Here is a 20,942-nt window from a genome sequence, read left to right as displayed (position 1 = left end):
GGCTTCACCCAAGTGCCTCATCTCTGCACTGGTACTGAGACCGGTGAGTGAGGGCTGGCCCATCCTCCCCAGCTAGCGCTGCACACCTCTAGCAGCCTGCTCGCACAGCCTGCTCCTGCTGCACCTTGTGTTTCACTGATCCATCACTCTACTCCTCCGTTTCCCCCCTTACACTCCTGGTCACGTCCTCCTCGGCCCTGCGGCGGTGGGGGTTGTTTTGGTGACACAGAGGCACCGGCGCCGGGCAGAGCGTGCTCCTGGTGCAGCTCGCCTCGCCGTTGCTCTCCCACCTCCTGAGCTTCACAGCACCGCTGGGCTGCTGTTGAGATCACTGATTGAATATCTGAGGAGAAAAGAGCCGCGTTTCCATGAACTGTGATAATTATTGCAACAATAGCAATAAAAATGCATTTCCAGAGCTCCACCGCCTGCTTTGTTTACGCCTTGTTGGCAGGATGATGTGCAGCTGGGTGTTTCTGTAACACAGTGTCCCCAGGGTCCCCGGGGAGGGGGAGCCACCGGCCCATGTCCCAGATGCCCGGGGACACCAGCCTGGAGCAGATTTACCAGCCCCCTGCAAGTGCCAAGGAGCTCCCCAGGAGGGTGAAAAGGGCCGGCAGCGGGGCAGAGGGGCCACCACCTCCCTCATGATAACAGGCCAGGGGGGACTGGGCCGCTGTGGCCGGCTTTGGCAAAGAGCACACTGTGAGTAAGAGGGAGGAGAGGCAGAGAGCCTCGCTGGATAAGAGGGAGGAGAGGGGCTGCGCTGGGGAGCAGCAAGAGAAAGGCACGAGAGGGTCTGGGACAGGACTGGAGGACAGGACTGGAGGAGAGGCACGCTCCAGCCCCAGCTGGGAACTCAGGGGCTCACTCCCCACCCAGCCGAGGTGCCGAGCGGGTATGGATGCCGCCTCTTTCCAAGCGTGAGCCGCAACGGCATTCTTCACGGTTTGCAGCGCTTCATCTTAGCTGTGTCTCTGCTTCGCACGCTGCTCTGCCAGAACCAGCTCTCCTCTTCGCTCCGTGTTTCTCCAGGGCTCAAGGCTGACCCTGGTGAATCTGGGGGGCTGAGGGCACTCTGCTCTTCCAAGGCTGCCAGCGATCTTGTGCTGGGCCCTGAGCGGTGCAGAGCCACCGTCCAGGCAGGGGTCCCCAGGCAGCTCCGGCTGGGTGGTGCGGCCCCTGTGCGCAAACCTGGACGGCACGGGGCCGCCTCCTGCGACGTCCAGCTTCAGGGCTGCACCTGCCCTCCTGGCCACTGGGCACCGCGTCCTTCCCGGGAACAAGCCGCCTCTTTCCAGGGGCCTCTCGGGTTCCCCCCTGGGGATCCCCAGAGGCGGCAGAGCCCTGGGGCTCCCCACGCAAGCAGCACGCTGCGGCGGGTGCCGGCCACCCCCGGCGGTGTTTGCGGTGGCACATATGCTGTGCAGTGGGTTTGTGGTGCCTGCGGCATGTCGCGCGGTTGTCAGGCACAATGCCCGCTCCTGGTGCCAAAGTCTGGCATGATTCCCTGCAAGTGGGCACAAATTCATCCTAAAACACAAACAAAGGAGGAGGCAGCAAAGTCGTTGCTTGCGTGGGCGCTGAGAGATTCCTGCACAGGGAGGGACCTCAGGGCCAGGAGTCTTTCTGTTTAAGATTAAAATGGTCTTTTTAAAGCGGATTAAAACTTGTTATGAAAGCAACCATGAACATCTGTGATCTCACAGCAAAGACTTTCATGTCTCTTTTAGAAATTGCCCTGTTCTCATTATAATATCAGCGTAATTCTGTCTCTTTATTTCAAGCTTGCAAGATATTTATATTTCAAATAATTTTTACAGAGTTCAACTGTGAATTGCAAGCTGTTTTTTCTGCTTATGTATTAATTGTATGTGTGTGTCCAGTACTAAGCCCTATTGCCATGTAATTTGTACAACGTAATTAACCATGTAGAAACCATAATACATTGCGTTTGGAAGAGTTACATCCAGTTAATCTAATTGACTAATAACATGTTTTCATTTAGCAGCACGTACTGTATTTCCAGTGATTGAATTAATGTCATGTTAACGGCTGCTTTTTGCAACAACATTTGGCATAAATTGCATTAAAAATTGATGTTCGTACAAATGTATTTTGAATACAGCTCAGCATGTGGTCTGGGAAAACACTCCTGTTGTTTATTAAATCAGCCCGGTTTGCAAGTGCGCTCAGAGGAGCAGCACCGCACGAGCCCTGCCCGTGGCACCCCTGCCACCCCGGTCCTGCCCCCGGTCCAAGCCTCCCCTGGCTGCAGGACAGACCCTTCCCGCTCCCTTGGGCTTGCAGTGCCCGGGGTGACAGCTTCCCTGTGGGGGCTCCTGGAACAGGTTTTAAGAGGAGTCTCTCCTGATGGAGAGACTGTGGTTGGAAAGCTCTGGGCACCTGCTGGGGAAGAGACGGACCTGGAGACACAATTAGCCGTGTCCCTTGGCAAACTCCCCACCGCTGTGCCTGTCTAGCCTGCCTGCCTTTCTCCCACGGCGGCCACGAGGACAGAATGAAAACATGCTCTGCAGCCGCCTCCTTCCCTCCCGTCTGTATTTGCACATGGTCCCGAGGGAGGCGGATCGATGCGCCTGCAGCCGGGAGGCTAACACTCACTTTGACCTGCTGTGGGAAACAAATCGAATCGCACAGACCGGGCCCCTCTCCGCCAGCTTTCCATCCTCGGAGGTGCGAGGAGAGCAGGCATCCGCAAGGCTCAGCCTGCGGACCACAGCCAGAGGCCAGCGGCATCGGAGCCTCCTGCCACCAGCACGATGAAGGAGCCCGAACTCTCCCTCGCACCGAGGGCGGCTCCAGAACCTGCTCGGTCTCGGGTGGCAGGTGGAGAGTGCAATTAAAAGGAGCGTTTGAACGATGAGATTTGCTGCACTCAAGTGAAATCTCCAGCAGGGGCTGCAGTGTCTTTGCGGGCTGGCTCGCTTGGTTTTCACGGGCATCATCAATCCCTAGCGTTGGTCTAAGCCAAAAGCAAAATTATGGAAGTGCAGGGGCAGAGGATGTGTTGGCAGCACCACGGCCCAGCCCAGCCTGGAGCTCTCTGGAGCCTGCTGGATGGGAGGGCTGCCCAGGGGTGAGGCCGTGCCCATCACAGCATCGCCCATGCCACCCCAGCAGCAGGAGGAACAGACAAAGGCAGTGCCCTGATGGGAGGTGCAGCCACCCCGTCCCAGCAGAGCCCCCCCACCATCCTCGGCTGGACCCCCCAGGCACCGGCCCGCCAAGATGCCTTGGCTCTGGGGGGGCGCTTAAATAGACACCCAGCTCCTCAGGCTGGAGCACAGGCTGCGCAGAGGAAAGGCAGAGCTCCCCGCGCTGCCAGGGCCGCCCGTCGGCGCTGGTGGGCTCAGCAGGCGTTTGGACTGACACACGAGGGTCCTGCTCAGCAGCGCAGGGAGCGCGGCTGTGGGGTGCCTCCCCACTCTGTGCACATACACACACAAATGCACCTCCCCTTTCTTCCTCCTCACAGTGGTTCAGGAGTTCCTTTTTCTCTGCGGTGAACAAATAACAAGAGCTGGGGTTTGATTCGTGTGGCAAAGATGCTGCTTTGAGGGCTGCCTGTGCTCCCTCGGAGCCTGCTCACTCCGCCTTTGTTGTACATCACTACAGAGAAGAAAACAATGGTTGGGAAATTCAAGATACAAAGTGGAGACTGTCAAGGCAAATGGTGAGCCCACAGAGGCTTTTTCCTTTTGTGCTTAAATTTACATAGGGTGTCTTGGGCTTCGTTGTTTACAGGTTGTGTCTTTCCTAATTCCTCTGACAGGTCCTTGAGTGGTGGTAGGGACATGCCAATCTGGAAATGGCCTGAGAGGTGGCACAAACACAAAGCCATGGACCGCTTCAGATCCACTGTCCCCTCTGTCCCTCCCTCTCCCCTCTACACGGAATTATCCGCAATGCACACATTTGCAACATAAAAGCAGGACTACCATGCTGGTGCCAGCCCCCTCCTCAGGGTCTTACCTGTTGGATGGCAGTGAGGTTTCTTTTGTCCTCTTCAGAGTGTCTCTTCCTCAGTTACCCCAGCACCTGGCTGTGCCCTGCACACCGCTGCCCCGGCTCACATCATTTTGGCATGGCTGGACGGGCCACCCAGCTCCTCTGTGCATCCTGAGCTACCTGGGAAACAGAGAAGATGCTACTGTCCTGCCTCAGAGGGTCAGAGGCTGCTTGCAGGTGGCAGCAAGAGTGCCCACGGCACGGTGTCGCCGTGCTGGTGGGTAAGGAGAGCCCTTTCCCAGGAACAGGAGCCGCCTCCTCCCTTTCCCCGGTCCTGCCGCTCCGGGCAGGGTGATAACAGGCATTCATGCATCTCAGCTCCACTTAATCTCCAGCTTTTTCTTCACTGATCATCTCTGTGCTGTCACCAACAGATGTGGGCAAAGAAGGTAACGTCAGTGCTGGGAGTCTGGCCGACGCACCTTAGAGTCAGAAGAGACCCCTGAGTCAGGGCCGATACGTGAACTTCGGATCTCTACAGTGCTGCCAGAGGACTAGAAACAAGCTTTTGGGCTAATGATCTGGAGAGCCAGGAGGAACCCGGCAAGCTCACAGGGTGAGCGTCCTGGAGCGGGAATCTGGGATGCCCTGGTCAGTGGTGTACAGCCTCTTCAGCCTCTCCAGTTTCTGCTTACACAAACCCCGTGCCTCCGATCTCATTTCGGCTGCGGCAGGATCCTCCCTTGAGCACCTTTCCACGTTTAGTGCCTCTGGCCAACTATCATAGCACTTTGGCAGCACTGGCTCTCCATACTCTGTATTTCTCACTTTTTAGGTACGGGGAACAGATAAGCTATGTCCTGTGTCTTTTCAGCAACACACAACTCCATCTTTAAGAAACAAGGCAGGAAACGCTTCCTGCAAAGCCTCAATGTTTCTGGACTCAGTAGCAAAGGCACTGCCTGCTTGCTGAGATCATGTTTATAAGGACCACAACTCCACTATTGATTATGATTTTTTTAACAATTTAAAATCAATTAAAGAGGAACATCTGCACACAGTTAGGAGATAATGCTAAACACTTCCCACACAGCCAGAGCAAACCACCTTCCCTGGGAAGATGGATCTGAGTTAAAAACCACAGCAAACACAGCAGGACGTCGGGGTTCATGCCACAGCTAAGCGCAGAGCTGGTGAATGAGATTCACAGATCCGTGCATCGCACTTCCACTGAACAACTAGAAAATCTCTGCAAGATGCAACTGCTGGTTACCAGTCTTGCAGGAGGAGAATTTACTTAATTTAAAGCAACAGCTAAAATGAGATTTACTGGAGAAAATTGTATCTAACATCAAAGTGAGTGAACTAAATACTTAAAGGTCACTTTTTTAAGTAAGTTCAAATAGAATACATATTATAGAACTTGTGAATGGCATTTTTACTTTAAAAGAGCACCTTTTGTTTCCTTTCAGATTTGTGAACAAATTTAGTGCTCCTAAACAGGGACACAATCGCACTAGACCTAAGCGTCCGCTGTGCAGCGGGGCAATACGCAAGGTTCCCAGCAGCTCTGCTGGTGCACCTGCGTCCCATCAGGCAGCCATCAGCCTGATCACCTTGTCCTCTCCTTGTCACAGGAAGCGATGCCCAGCCCCGGCAGGCAGCAGTCTCCCATGCTCCATTGGCTCTGGAAGTAAAAAGCAGAACCAGTATGGCCCAGTGGTTAGGCTGTGGGAAGCTGCCAGCTGGGTCACTGGGCGCACAGTTTGGCGTACAAGCACCGTCGGAGAGCGGGATTCACGGGCTGTGCAGCGCCAGACAAACCCCACAGGAGGGGTACGGATCACCTGGGGATGGGGTACCCCAGCACCGTGCACTTGCACGGTTCTCCCTGGGCAGGCACAAAGGGTCTCTCCCAGCTGTGCCTGGTGCCCAGCCAGCACGGGCTCAGCCTTACTCGCTGTAAAGCCAGGGAGCATGGGGACCGTAAGACTATGAAATAAAACCATGTTCTTCTGTTTCCTCCTCCTTCCCCTGTAGAACTGCTTAAAAATTTAATTTCTCTTCTCTAAAATGTGTATTTTATTCTGGTGAATTACTATAATTTTCCTACAGGGAAAATCTGCAAGAGTACCGGCATGCTCTTACCCTCCTTTCAGAGCGGAGCAGCCCCCGACACGCAGCACGGCAAGGAAACCTGCTGCCTCCCTGGAGATGCCTTCACCACCCCTGGGAAGATGCAAGGCAGCTCCCCCTGCCCGAGGAGGAGGGAGGGTTTTGGCCATGGGGGCATGGCCGAGGAGATGTGCAGGAGCTGTCTGGGCCATTGCTGTCACAGGCACTCCCGGCAGGGGATGGGGACACCAGCCACTGGGGCAAGGAGAGGAGACCCGCTGCTGGCACGGCTTGGCTCCAGGCTCCCAGGCTCCAAACAGCCCATGCACTGACCAGCTAATTTTTCTACATTTTCTATTGCTCTTTGATAAACATCTGATCCTTATGAAGATCTCCCCGAGTCCTTCTTTGTTCAGGGATATTTGCTTATCGCAGTGCTGCCGACAGAGACGCATTTCTGAATGTGTTTTGTTCAAACTGAATGGGCCAGCTGTACAACGAGGTAAAACCTATCACACTGCTGTCACCGCCAGACAAGTCCACCCTGCGTGCTTCCCCCAGGGACAGGCAGTCCGCCTTCGCTCCTCTGGCTCCTGCGGGAGGAGAAGACAGGAAGAGGGAGAGGACCAAGCCATGGGATGCAGTTCCCAGCACTGGCCACGACTCACGCTCAGCCAGCGGCAGTCGGGGCTAATTTAATCCCTGCACCGGACTTCACCCCACTCAACAGAGAAAGGGCACTGAGGGTCGTATCACACGTTCGTTCCCCACTTTTGCCCAGCGCTTGTCACGGTGGGCTGGGACCAGTTGGGGGGCACAGCGCTGCAGGTCCGGGGCTGCTGAGCTCCTTCTCCAGGGGCAGGGGAACGGCCGCCCCTCGGCCCCCCGGCCCCCCGGCGCGGGGAGGAGCAGGTCTGGGGGATGCAGGGAGCTCAGTGGGCGCTGGGTGGGTTTACAGCTAACAGAAACTTTTTCCCCAGTTTCTCCTTGATGGATTCAAAACCCTGATGGTTTTTTTTTTTTTATTCTATACCCAGTAGTGCATTCTGTTCCTGCTGGGAAGGAGGGGTTTGGTTTAAGATATTTGTAAAAGCAAGGGGGAAAAGGACAGGAAAATTGTTGGTTGTAGTGGCACTTGTCCGGGAGCCTGGAAAATGGGAAAACAATGCACAGATACGTTTGTGCTCATGACAGCCTGATATCTGGTCTACTCACAGACATTTTCCATGCCTTTACAAAACCGTATCTTCGCCATCTGTGTAAGCATCATTCCTGTGTTGCAGCAAAACCCAAGGGGCTGAAAAAGATGCCACAAGTGGCCTGTGAACTGGGAGTATTTCACAGCTCTGTGGGGGAGAAAAAGTTCCCCTTCCTTGGTTTGCTCTCTTCTTTGCAGGTTGTACAGGCTTAATTTTCCATCTTTCATCCAGTTGTTGCTCATTAGCTCCACGGGTGAATGTCCCTGTACACAATTCGTACTACAGCAGGGGGACATACAGGAGCTTCGTTACTACTACCAACGTCACCAGTTTTAATGCCACGGCATCCACAGCCTACGTGGGTGTAACAAAGAGCTGCCTGCAGTGCACGTGCCATTCAGCACAACCTACCTGCGTCTGCTGCCTCTAACGCAGTTTGCACACAGCAAGGGAAAGAGCAGCGTTCTACGGATTACATTCGAATCGGCAGAGACGTGGTGAGAAAGGCAATGCCAAACTGCAAGGCACACAATGCAGCAGAGAACAGCTTTTGCCTCAGTGGGCATAACTGCTGGAAAGCAAACCTCCATCAAACGGGGAATCGGCAGTGAGCGAGAAGGCAGGGTGTGGGCTGATGCCACCAGCCAGGCACGCTGCTTCCTGGGAGTCCTTGGCACAGTGCAGAGCCGATCTCTGCAGATTTCAAAGGCAAATCAGCAATTCTAGTTCCACCTAAGAATCAGCACAAACAGGATTGACAGCCCCAACTCACTGGAATGTGCCTTGTTCGTCCCCGGTGTGTCATTGCAATCAGCATCCCACCTGAAATCTCTGGGAAACAAAAGCATACCCAGAAAAAGACTTAAAGCACGGAATCATATAGCAATTAAAAGTCATGTTCACAACAGAGTCATTAGTGCTGATTCTCACACTCTTTACATAGAGGCAGCACGTAATAATCATTTCCAATTAAATTACGCTTCTCCAAGGTGCATTAACCACTTTTATCCATCCGATTAATTGGACCCATCTCTGCAGCATGGAGCAAAGTTACATCACTCCAGAGGGAAAGCAGACAGTTAATAAAAAATGTTGCTGTGGTACTAATGCAGGAACACTTTGCTGTCATCAAACACGTACAGTCACATGCACGCTCACTGCAAATTGGCTGCTCTAACACAGCTGCATGGATTTACCTGCACACATGCAGCCAAGAGCACTTAGCAGGCAAACACGTATCTGCTCTTTCTTTTGGAAAGAATGAATTGCTTTAGGCTTGCAAATTTTGCAGCATCGAAGTCTCCAGAAGACGTGTCCTCCAAGTCTAGCACTGTCATCCAATTTTCCTGGCTTCCTGGGACTTTGCTCCCACCTCCCCTTAGCTCCCAGCCCGCTCTGCGGGGGATAACAAAGCCCATTGCTCAGCCCGGAGCCAGAGAACCAGCATCCCTTCGTGCACCCCGAGCTCTGCACCAGCCTTGTGCGGCTGGATGTGCACTTTGCTAATTGCTGTGTGATGGGGAGACTCGCCAGTTGCCCAGACCCCGCACCAGCGCGCTCTGATCCTGCCGCTCCCTTCCTCCTAGGACACAGTGCCGGGCAGTTCTGCTGAAGGCAAAGGCTTCGGTGAAGGAAATTGCACAGGGCCCAATTTGTGCAGAAAAGCTGACCTGCTGCCATGACCTGGGGGTGAGATTTTATTTACTGGAGAGGGATGAATGTTTCCATGCAAAATTCTTCAGGCACTCAATTCTTCGGATCCCTCTTGGCAAGAAATGAAGGGAGATTCCTCCCATGCAGCACAGGAGACATCAGCGCAGAACGGCAGCAGCAGAGGGGCAGCACGTATTCAAAATACAGTGAATGAGACGTCTAGATGCGTGTATGGTGGTCAGAGTGCATTTGCAGACAGCATGCAGACACGATGGCAGCTGCCATGGGATGGAGCCCCAAGGTGCGTTCCCAGCAAGAGGTAAGGAGAGATCTTAAAAAAATTTGCCTGCTGGCTCTGGGGCTTTGTAATAGGGTCAGCCTGGCTCAGTGAGCCCCGCCACTTCGGCATGATTGCAGTTCCTCTGTGGGAGCAACCACCCAGACACCTCGTGGGGACTGAAGTAATTCCTTGTGACAGGACACAGTGCATACAGGAGAGCTGCCGAGTGCACCCAGACGAGCAACGCACACGTGGACTCCAGGGAGCTGAGCGAGGAAATGGTAAGACTGGGTGGGCACTGGAACCTCACCAGGGTCCCCAAAGCAGAAACATTGAAAAGAGCAGGAATGGGAGAGAGACAGCCCGTGCCTGAGAGGGAGAGCTCTTTTCCCGCGTCTGGCCTGATGAACCTCTGATCTGCACTGAAGGGAAGGTGTTGGGATGGCAGAGGCACACGCATGTTTGTGTTTCCACCTGTCCATGTTGTAGGGAGGGGAGCACTCTCGCTCATTCTCTTCACAGGCACAGATGATATAGCCTCAGGAGCACACAGTTATCAAAATGTTATAAATTGCTACCTTTTAAATAGTGTGGTAATTTGCTAGTCCATTACAGAAGGAGTTGTAGGATACAAGGAGCATGTTATGAAAAATTATGCCTTCTGCGTCACTGCTGACCTCCACAGCTGAGGTGCTCTCAGAACTGCTCCATTATGTCAGACTACCCTGAGCAATTAGCCATCCGTCAGAGCTCGTCAGCGTGTCACGGTGCCACAGAAGACACCACATGCTCCTGACAGCCCCCTTACTGGAAACGTTTGCTGCAGAGGTGCCATTCACCATCATGCCGGTGCAACCCACGGTCACCAGTCGATTGCTCACAGCAGAGAAAACCTCCGTGGCTCTCTGCAGCCACCTCTCCTTCTGTCATCAAGACATTTTTGTAGACCTCACTGTGAGCTGAGCCAGTTAATTTTAGTTCAGCAGTTTCATTCTAAGAATTCCTCAAACTTGGAAACAATCCTTTTTTGTGACCAGTAGTGTTTTTAGTGACAGTGCTGCTGCCAAGCACTGTCTGTGCAGAAGCCAGCAGAAAGGCAGCCTGCTCTGCCATGGCAGCACTGATGCTTCCCACTGGGACGTGTTCCTCTGAGGCTGGAGCGGAGATAGCCATGCTCCCTGTCTGCTGTCTTGCTGACAAACATTCAGGTCGCCTCTTGTTGTGACAGTCCTCCAGTGCAGCCCTATCACAGTCTCATTATCTCTGAGATTCCAAAATCATACTTTTTTAGTGTTGAAGCAAAACACAGTCTTTCTACACAGTCTATAGTTTTGCCCAAGCAAAATGTAGTCTATGATACGGATCATCTTTAGTCTCTTACAGGATTCTTGGGACTCCCGCAGGTCTTGAAGACAGGGATATAAACCTTCCCTCTGTTGCCCACTAATGAAGAGATACAGGTCAGAGGTCCCCTTTCCCAAGGTGAGAGGCAGTTTCCCTCAGAGGGAGCTTCTTAAGGCCAGGAAAGATGCAGGGAGCCTTTGCAGTACCACCTCTAGCATCACGCAACAGCGCCGCAGACAGCGGATGGGGATGAGCCGTGGTGGAGCCAGCTACCAGTGGCAGCCCCCAGCTCCCAGGACCTCTGCAAATGACCCTCCTGCAGAGCACGCAGCGTCCCGTGGATGGTCACAGCCTTGGGATGAGTTCAGTCATCAGAAGCCCCTGACTGCAAGAGTCCTTACACACAGCAAATGGAAACTGCAGACAAAATCCTCCCGTCTCCCAGGACAGTCCTTCACCTCCTCTGCTGCACCTGCTCCTGGTACCTCTGGGCTCTTCTTCTAGTCCCCTCTCAGGAGACTGATGTTTGGATCCTGGGTGGCCACTTTGGCCCAAAAGCCAGGGACAACCCCTGCGCTTGGTCCCCTGAATGGGGATAGACAGCCTTCACACGTCTCAGAGACCACCCTGGTCTGCGCCATTGAGGGCTGTTTCCCGTACCCAAGCCTCCAGGCAAGATCCACCTAACTGCGAAGTACGTCCAGCGAGACTGTTTATCAGCCCCAGCTTGTCTGGCTGTTTGGGGAAGGAGGTAGCTCCAGGTCTGTTCAGCTCACACCAGGAGAATTATGTCTGTTACACTGGTTTTGTGCAAGGCAAAGGGATATTTCTCCTTACCCGTCTTTAATTTCTGCACATAAATCCCTCTGAACCTAAACTTTCCATTTATTTTATGTGCTTAGATATTTCCTCATGAGTTGCAGGTGAAATCCATGTCCTGGCACACACATAAAAGCAAATGCAGAAAGAATGTGTCCTGGCAATATACACATCATCCCTGGAGATAAATCTTTTCTTGCTGGGGAGGGAACCCTCAAGGCTCACACACACACCAGCTATTAATTTCTCTCAAAATATATACATTTCAGGACAAAAATAAACATGTAAATACAGGATGTGTTACTCCTAGGCTTTGTATTCAGGAGGCAAGGTGACAATTGGCAGTTGTAGGAAACTTGCACGCAACTTACTTACAAACAGCTTATTAAAAACACATCAACCATCCAGCACCTGGGGAATAGTCAGCACCCTGGAAACACGCACGGCGTGCTCCGATTGTATCACACACAGCAAATACGCGTGCTGCTGCCATTCTGGTCTAGAAAAACACAGCGAAACGGCAAAACAGCAAAACAGAGGAAGAAGCGGCAGCAGCGTGGGGATGGGCGGGGGGGTGGTGTGGGGGGGCAGGCACAGCCTGGCAGCGGGGCCCCGCCAGCCCCCCCATCCGCCGCAGCCGTGCACCGGCACATCCGCTCGCCTCCTGCGGAACGGACCCCACGCTCCTGCCGTGGGAGGCCCTTCTGGTCCCCGTTGGTGCGGGACAGCTGGGAGCAGGGGCAAGATCTCCCCGGTTTGCTACCTCCACATCCACATTTCTCACAGGAAACACTATCAGGAGCTTTGTGGGATCGTGAATATGAATTGCTTTGACCTCACTTAGTCTGATATGGTGGAGTATTAAATCTCTATTTTTCAAGCATTAAGCCTGTGTAATAGAAGGATGCTGCGAGCAATTTGCAATAAGATGAAGGGATATTACTGTCCTGGGAGACAGACAATCCAACCACATCCACAAATTGATAACAGAGATAGCGGCTTAGGTTCATGCTAGCTATTAATTAAGGGCATGTTTTATGTGGAAGACAATACCAGCTTACACAGGCAGGTACTTGCCGGCCTTCCCTTCCCTGCGGTGAGCAGCATTCCCGGAGCTGGAGTGCAGCCAGGTGGGTTAGCTTACCTTGCTGAACCCCAGTTCACACACATTTGAATCTCTGACAGGCAAAATTAATTTCTCAAGCCTTTAGCACAGCAGCTTCAGAGTTGCTGTTCTGCTGCTCACGAGCGGTCGGAGGCTGCTGGGAGCCGCTGCCGCAGGGAGTAGCGTGCAAGCCCTCCTTCCAGGGACATTCAAAGGCTTGGCCAGAGCAAAGAGCTAGCAACTGTGCTGAGAGCTAACACGTCTCTGGCTGCTAATGAGCAGCTAACCGTGTCCCAAGCTCTTCCTTTGCCCTCAGAACTTGCTACCTCATTATCTGGCTGATCCCCAGCTCTCAGGCAAAGAAATTCAAAACCGGATTTCATTCCTTCTTGCCTCTCCTTCTCTCGTCTCAGCTGCTGGCAGCATCCGACTCAGCCAAGGGATGCGATCCCTCTCCCACTCAATGCCCTCGGCAGGCTTTCACTTCCCATCCCCTGCAGTGGGACTCTCTCAGCATCTCACATCCATTAATTGACTCGAGCTGATTACAAGGCCACTAACTCGTGTCCTAATTACCAACAGAATATTACCCTTTTATAACCCTTTGCTCCTCGCCCTAGAATCTAGCAGCAAGCTTGCAACATGCCCTGAAAGCTGATCCCCACGCTGGTGGACAAGACCCGCTGCTGCTCCTGCTTCACCCAAGAAAACCTCTCCCAGGTCTCACCCTGGTTCTCTGAGCAGGATCAGCCTGTACAGAGGGAGCTGGCCCACGGGGAGCCGCAGCGCATGGCGAGGGGAAACATCACGGAGGGCAAGAACCAAGAGCCAGAGTAAGCAAGGACACCGACTGGTACCCCTGGAGTCTGCCAGGCTGATGGAACCAAGGTACACGGCCAACCCACTGAGCACCAGCAACACCACGGTGCCAGAGTGCTCTTCTGGCAGTGCCTTCCCTGCTGGGTGTTGCCCAAAAGGTTTTGAAGAGCCAAATAATACAGGTCAGCAGTGGAAGTACATACATAATACTGGAGGAAATGGCATAAAAGTCCTGTGTGATGAATAAATTAAAGCTTCCCTTCTTATGGACAGGCACCTATGGAGAAGAACTGAGGCAGATAAATCAATGGGATAGGCTAGGGAGACACAAGAGATTTTTTTTTTTTTCCAGAGGGGATTAGAGAACAGCTGGAGAATTAGCGAGGTGGTAAGGACAGTAGATCGCTCTAGACAGCAGGCTCCTGCTGACACTGCTGCCCACCTCAAAACCCCTGGGTTGGGGCCCACATGCAGGTCACACACACACCGTTCTGGAAAATTGTGTTCAAAGATGTGGGGAATTTCTGATAGGAAGTGTGAGCCCTTACAAACCCAGACAGTTCCCTCTAGGCTCTTCTGATGAAGTGTCCCCTGGCCACTGGTTTCTCTGACATTGGCAAAGGCGTTTCATGTTAAAGCAAAGCCTCTGATAATTGCCTGGAAACAAAAAACTGGAGGCTGCATGGTTTGTCTGGTAGGTCGCCCTGCTGCACGTGGAGCTGAAGGAAAGAAGGGGTCCAGGGCCAAGGGCAATGCCAAAGCTGTGGGCAGCGCAGGTCTTTCTGAAACCTGGAGAAGTCACTCCAGCTTTGAATTTCTCTGTATTTCAAAGATGACAGTTGGTGTGATGTAGGTACTGAGAGCCAGAGTCTTCAGGCGGACCTAGGACATGTCCACGAGCTGGACAGGATGGGATTTGTCATGTGCCTACACACATACATCCCTTGCTGAGCAGAGGCAAGGACAGGGAGGCAGCGGCCTGGGAGTGGGCTGTGAAGAAGGGCAATCTAGTCAATGGCAAGAAACGGAAAAAATTTACAAAACAAAGGGGAAGAAAGGAAAAGCTGGAAGTCAGGCTCCTGAGAATTCAAGGAGCATCCTTCAGTGTTGGACAGCAGCCTGCAGACCACATCTGGCTGCAGACTCACCCTGTCTGTAGCATCTCCATTAAAAGCTCAATGCACGCATGCTTACGAAGCCAAAACCTGTCCGGGGATGGCAGTGATCATTAGCCCAGCAAGTTTGGGAACCTCTGTGCTTTTGCATGCTCTACATCCGTATCGACATCCTAGCCCGCTCTTTGAAGCCCATATCTGTACTGCACCTCGGCATATTGCGGATTACAACATTTCAGGCTGCCTGCTGCAGCTCAGCTGTATGTCTGATCTTGGGTGAGGAATTTCTCTTTATACCAAACTGTCTATTCAAGTCATAAAAATAGGCTTTTTTTCCTTCTGTAAGTGCAACACTTTTCATATTTTTACTTCCAGCTGTCTAGATAGTATTTCACTTTTTTCATTTCTAGTGCTCGCTCTCAGTTATTTAATGTGAATTTCTAGGGCATGGTGCCCTTAGCAGACATCAGAGCAATATAACACAAGAAATCAGATATATACTGTTCCAGGAGAAGGCAGGAACAAAAAGACAAACTAGGCTCTTAATACATATGGTGCTTTTGATTCATGGAATATAGAAAATTGTATTTGATTATATCTGTAATGGATCCTCGTAACTTTAGATTAGGGTTATGCTGATGGCCCAACTAATGGACAGTTTATTGCAGGAATAGATTTCATCCTATCATATTTTTTTCCTGATATCAATTACTTTGAATGTTTAAATGTCTCATTTCTCTGGATGTTTATTGCTCAATTTTCCTTTCTAAAAAAACCTCTCTACACACACAATGCCCCTGGTGTTCCTCTGCTAAGTTGCAAGGAACTACAGTTTATGTGCTCCTGGTGTCCAGAAGCTCCTGTCATCTACCAGCTGCTTAGGTCAGAAGATCCATATTTGTGGCTTACACTGACTGAAGTCATCGCAGCACGTAAGCCATGAGGTAATAGAGTCCACGTTCTCTTAGCAGACATGTGGATGCTATTGGGAAAAAAAAAAAATTAAAAGGCTTATTAAATTAACCTGTCTAAAAAGGAAGAGGAATGCGTGGGATTGCTGCCTGTGAGATTAACAGCAAAACTGATGATAAAAGAGATCGGAAACAAAGACGGTTTGGTGGAGAGCATCTCGTTTTCAGTCAACTTATGTTAGTAAAGCCCTGAAGAATAGAATCATTAAATTATGACTCTCTGAAGACATGCAGAAGGACCTTGAAGGAAATGCTTGTATGCCAGTAAAGAGTTTAGGAATCTGTGGAGGTACCAGAGATGTTCTCTATTGATCTGCGGGCCAGGGGGCAAAGAGGCTGGTGGATTGTTTTTCTACTTTGCCTGGCTGTAACTATGCCTGAAATTCTCTCAAGAGAAAACAAACAAACAAACAAACCAACCAACCATGACCAGAAAAAAAAACCATCCCAAAACCCTATTTGAACAACCTTACAGAGGAAAATGTCACCTTTGTCACACTTGAAATATTAGCCAAGTTGCTCATCATCGGTGATTTCAGAATGATCCCTGCTATTTAAAGAAGTATGGTCTGCCTCACTCCAGAATTGATACCTGCCAGTCAAGGGGTATCATGACGTCAGCGTCCCTGAAGAGCAACGATCTCCAATTAGGAACAAACGCTGAGCTTTTGAGGGCATTTGGCAGGGCTGATGGCTGACGTGTCAGAGGGGAGCACGGCGTGCACATTTCAAAGGGTGCCTGCCAATGAGAATATTTTTTTTTTACCTTCAGCTAAACTCTTCAATTTGTCCAGCATGCCCAGAGGAAAGGATGCAGGGACTCTTCAGTCCTGATGCATTTCATTGTCACAGCCCTCATTTCTTGGAGAAGAAAAAAGCCTGACAGTAGGGACACACGACAGCTCTTCGAGGAGGACAAGGCTGCATCTTGGCCACAGCAAGAGGCATTTTCCGTGGTGAGACAGGATCGTTGCATCCCGCTCCTGCATTTTCCTAGAGCTTTTAACCCCAGGCTTTGGTGGAGGCCCTAATCTGCATTATAGTCCCCTGCACAAAGAGCCAGACTGACCACAGAGGCTTCCTCAAGGACGCAGAGAGGAGAGGAGATGCCTCTCGCGGGGAGGGAGCGCCGCAGCCCCCTTGCACGGGTGGAAGCTCCTGGGACCTGGGAGCGCAGAGCTGCCTCGCCCTCTGCTCAGGCACTCTCATTCACATACAGGCTGCATGTTATTGCTACTCCAAGAAGAAAGCTGGATCCACTTATTTTTTTCATTAAAATGCAAATTAATTTAATAAAAAGTGGAACTGTAAATTAATGAAGCACTTAAAAATTCTACATAATACAAGGCTAATACTTACTCTGTAGAATTTCCTCCAGTTAATATCACCACTAACTCTCCCAAGTGGGACCAACCTGGCAGCTCTGCCGATCTAAATCAGTCTCTTTGACTGGTGATGGGATCAGAGCTCTCGGAACGGGCACATTGCCTTTTTACTGCTTCCCAATTACTGGGGCAGTTGGGAAGTCTGCCTCCTCTGCAGGAAACTCATCCTGCAAGTATCTGCCTGCCCCCTCACGGCTGATGCATTCAGGAGCAGGGATATTTCCTTTCCCCTTCAAATAGCCACGGATCCCTGCAATTTACTGCAGCCCGACAGTTCTCATGAGGACTGTGGGGGCTGCTGCCCTAAACAGAGCTCCAGTGATGAGCTGCCCTCCCACGATGTTCAGCTGTAATAACATCACAGCTGCCTCCAGGCACTGAGCTCCCATGGAGGCTTCGGACACATTTGAGCCAGAGACTGTGAATCCACAATTATTTATATTTTTAAATTTTTGCCCTGATAGAAAATGCCAGATTCAGGTATTGACTCCAAAGCCAAAGTGTTCTGCATGCAAGCTGTGGGACTGTCTCTAACGAAGGGCTGGCAGCCAGCCCCATCTCACTGCTGTCACGCTTGTGGACAGCCGAGCTCCTGCATGGATCCTCCCTGCAAGCAACTGGATTCACAGCAGCCCCTCCATCCTCAGCACTGCTGTTCCTTTTCTGCAGGGTGGGAGCAGAGAGACAGGAGAAAGGGTCTTGCCCCAGACTGACGGGGGGTCAACCTTCAGGGCAAGTCTGGCTCAAGAAAATAAAAAATTACCTTGAATGCACAGGTGCCAGACTTGTTCTCTGCACCTTCCCTTTCTAACTTTCTCTTCTAAGGAAACACTGTAGAAAATTCATCCTTAAAATAAAGTAGAACCAGCGAAGCACACTGAGAAATTGTTGGCCGAAGTGAGTAGGGTAATTTCCAACAGGATCAATCCCTCCTGACTTGCAGGTCCACATGTGAGCTCATCACCTTCCGCTTTTTTTATAGAAATGGAGAGAAAAGGCAATTCCGAGAATAATCCGATTCATCCTAAAGCAAGCATCTAAAGTAGGTCAGGTAAACCACACCAAAAAATTGCCCTTCCCTCTCCGATAGCTATAAAGGGAGTGCAGGCAGACAGCTTTCACAGAGACGTGGCACTGGTATGTGTCCAGAGTTAGGCGACATGAATCCTCCCTCTCCGCTCTCTCGATGGGACCGTGTCCATCCACCTCAGCCCTCCAGCGCAGAGTGCCCTGTCGCACATGGAGCCCCACAGCCCCACTGTCACCGCGGAGCCCCGTGGCACCCTCAGCCCGTCACACGTGGAGCCCCACTGGGCCCAAGGGACCTCGCTGCCACTCAGGGACCTGCCGGGCTCCTTTTCCTCCGGCCGTGCAGCAGGGACCAGGTAAGCTCCGTGCTGGTGTTAATCACCCGCCACACTCATTTATTGCCATGTATACACCACTGCCAGGAACATTATCCCTTAAATAAAGCTCACCCACCCTATTATTGTAATGTCAACTCTGGACCTCTCAGATAAGCCCTGCAGACAATTTATAATTACACAGAAGTAGCTCTTGTACATTGCACCGAGGGGCCATCAGGAGAGGATTTAGGTCTTTCACAGAGCCGGCATTTGACAGGTCTTTTTCGCCGTTATTTCATCTTGACAGCTCCTTGCCACCCAGCTCCTCCTGTGACTCTACACTCACGCTTTGTTGTGTGATCTCAGGTGAAGAGAGCACGTAATGGGCAATAATTGTGGGCGATTACTGTTTACTTGTTAACTTTGCTTGGCAGAGCAGCTGTGATGGATGCAGGGACTGGAATATTCCCTTTATCCCCTGTAGCACCGAGAGCGAACTGGTGCTTAATTCAAAGGCTGAAATCTATAAAAAAAGAAGACGAAACCCATCATTAAATTTCTCTTAGTGGCTATGTGCATAATTCATCCAAACACCATCAAATATAAATGGCCTTGTGTCAGGGTGAGCAGTGCAGGCACAGCAAATCCAACCTGCTCCAGGAGGCAGAAACTGCAAAGCCGCCTCTCACCACATTAATGAGATCGGGCACCAAAGTACTTCCACACGAGGTTCCCAAAGAGGACGCAGTAAGCGGATCGAGCCGTGTACGAGCAGCCCCTGCCGCCCCCCCCCCCCCCCCCCCCACCCCGCTGCCATCCCCCCGCCGGTACCGGGCTTAACGGCGGCTGGGAACGTCTGAAGGCTGAGAATTACCGGCCCGGGTCTTCCATCTGAGCAAAACCAACCAAAAATAAAACAAACAAAAGAGAAAAAAGGTTGTTTTTAAAGCGCCATCAATGTTTACAAACAGCGGGCAAGGTGAGCCATAGAGGAAGCGGGGCAGCGATCGGCGGCGGTGTCCGCTCCCGCCGGGGCGGGGAGATACCGAGCCGGGAGATGGACCGGGACACGACCCCCACCGCCCGGGATACTGCCCAGCATCACGGGCAGGGCGCTGCCTGCTCTGCCTGCCTGCCCGCCGGGCACGGGGCGCTGCCCCGTGCCCGGCGGGCAGGCAGGCAGAGCAGGCAGCGCCCTGCCCGCAGAGCCCCGCACCAGGAGCCCGAGCCAGGCACAGGCGACCCTAACCCTGCAATGACTTCTGCTCCTACAGTAAAGCCGCCTGCTTGCACTGGTACTTTATTTACTGCCTCCCGCCCCCGTCCCCAGTTTAAAAGCACTTGTATAGATTATGATACCCAAGGTCTTTATTGCTCCCTGCTAGTGTCTGAACTTTGATTAGGAGCTGAATAACCTCAATTTCACAAGCAGCAGTCAGGTACCAGTAAACAATCCTCGCTGCACACAAGCGGATGTTAATCTACGGTGGTTTAGCAAAGGCTTGCAACAAGTTTTCTAGAAAGTTTTTTTCCAATTATTTGAAAAACACCAAGTTATTTAATAAATCACAGCAAGTTGTTTTGCAAAAGTATCCTTTGAACCATTAGATATTATTGTGAATGCCAATTTTTCTTCCCACCTTATGGCAGGATAAAGATACCCCACTCAATTTTCATCAAAAGCACATGAAAGCAATCAAGGCTCCTGTAGTTTCTATGGAAATAAGGGATGCAAATTGGGATTGCGTGGTGCCTTTTTTCTTGAATTTATCCATAAAAATGCAAATACTCTTCAACAGATACTGAAATATTTGCCTTGTTCTAAGGGAGGCAAAATATATAGATGAGGCTCTTTTGTCCACTGGTTCTCTTGGCAAAGAGATTCGACAGCTCATGGAGCACGAGCCTATCAAGGCTGAACAAGCCCTGTCAGAGCACGAAACAGTGGCAGAGCTGGCTCTGGCAGGAGCATGCCCGGCCCCAAGGGGCTGCAGCTTGCTGCTTGCAGGTCCCTCAGCCCACCAGTGTTAGCAAACAGGTTCTCCTGCCCTTTCCCACAATGGAACCTACCTCATCCACAGGTACCGTGTAGATCTCTGCCCATAATGCAAGGTCATGCCAGCCACTCTGATGCTGATTTAGAAGAGTAATGTCACTTCTTTGGTGTGGAAAGGAGATGAGCAAAAGGAGCAGCACAAACAAATCAGATTTGTGATGCATCTGCTTTACTTTCCTGCCAGCCGCTTCAGAGAAGAGTATACAATGGAGGATATCCCACTCCCCTGCTCAGTCTCATCTTGTCCTGCAGCAGGGACTGATCAAAACCCTGCAGCAGGAGGTTTAATTAATTCCCTTTCAAACTGAAGGATACAGAATAGTTAATGCTAGGAAAGGTCTTTGGGTTATTCCCCTCAGTCCTCTCCTCTCTCTCTGTAAACTGTATTGTGTGCTTCACACAGCACTTACCAATAAATAATCAAACAGTTCTAGGAAACACTGATCCACAGCTGGGCCCCTTGCCCCCAGCCAGGTCCAGGTGCCAAGTGCTGCAGCACCGCTGCCATCGGGAGCCCTTGCAGGAACCTGGAGCTCACCCCTGGGGTGTACTCTCTGCTTGTGGATTTAGGGAAACTGAAAAGGTCAAGGAATGGTATTTTGGATCACTGTTGTTTGCCAGAATTAATGACAAACCCTGGCAACTCAACTAGTAAAACTCCAAATGTGAACTAGAGCACGCTGCAGCTCCACAATTATAAACTTGCAATTAATTAATTGTGCTGTCACTATATGCACCTGGGAACAACAGCTAGATCAAAGAA

At 51.5% G+C, this 20,942-nt stretch overlaps 1 long non-coding RNA gene across 1 annotated transcript in view; it reads right to left on the bottom strand.

Moving 5' to 3' along the window:
* Positions 1 to 322: 322 nt before the first annotated feature.
* LOC142603933 (uncharacterized) overlaps positions 323 to 20,942 on the bottom strand; it is a 175,999-nt gene continuing 155,379 nt past the window's right edge. The window contains exons 5-6 of the long non-coding RNA XR_012837823.1: positions 3,997 to 4,152; positions 323 to 1,533 (exon numbers count right to left, since the gene is read on the bottom strand). This is a non-coding gene — a long non-coding RNA (uncharacterized LOC142603933). The remainder of the gene's footprint in view (positions 1,534 to 3,996; positions 4,153 to 20,942) is intronic.

The sequence above is a fragment of the Balearica regulorum genome, chromosome 15 (genome assembly GCF_011004875.1).
Source record: "Balearica regulorum gibbericeps isolate bBalReg1 chromosome 15, bBalReg1.pri, whole genome shotgun sequence".
NCBI classification, from domain to species: Eukaryota; Metazoa; Chordata; class Aves; order Gruiformes; family Gruidae; genus Balearica; species Balearica regulorum.
Note: the sequence above shows the minus strand (reverse complement) of the source record. Positions and strands in the feature narration are given on the sequence as shown.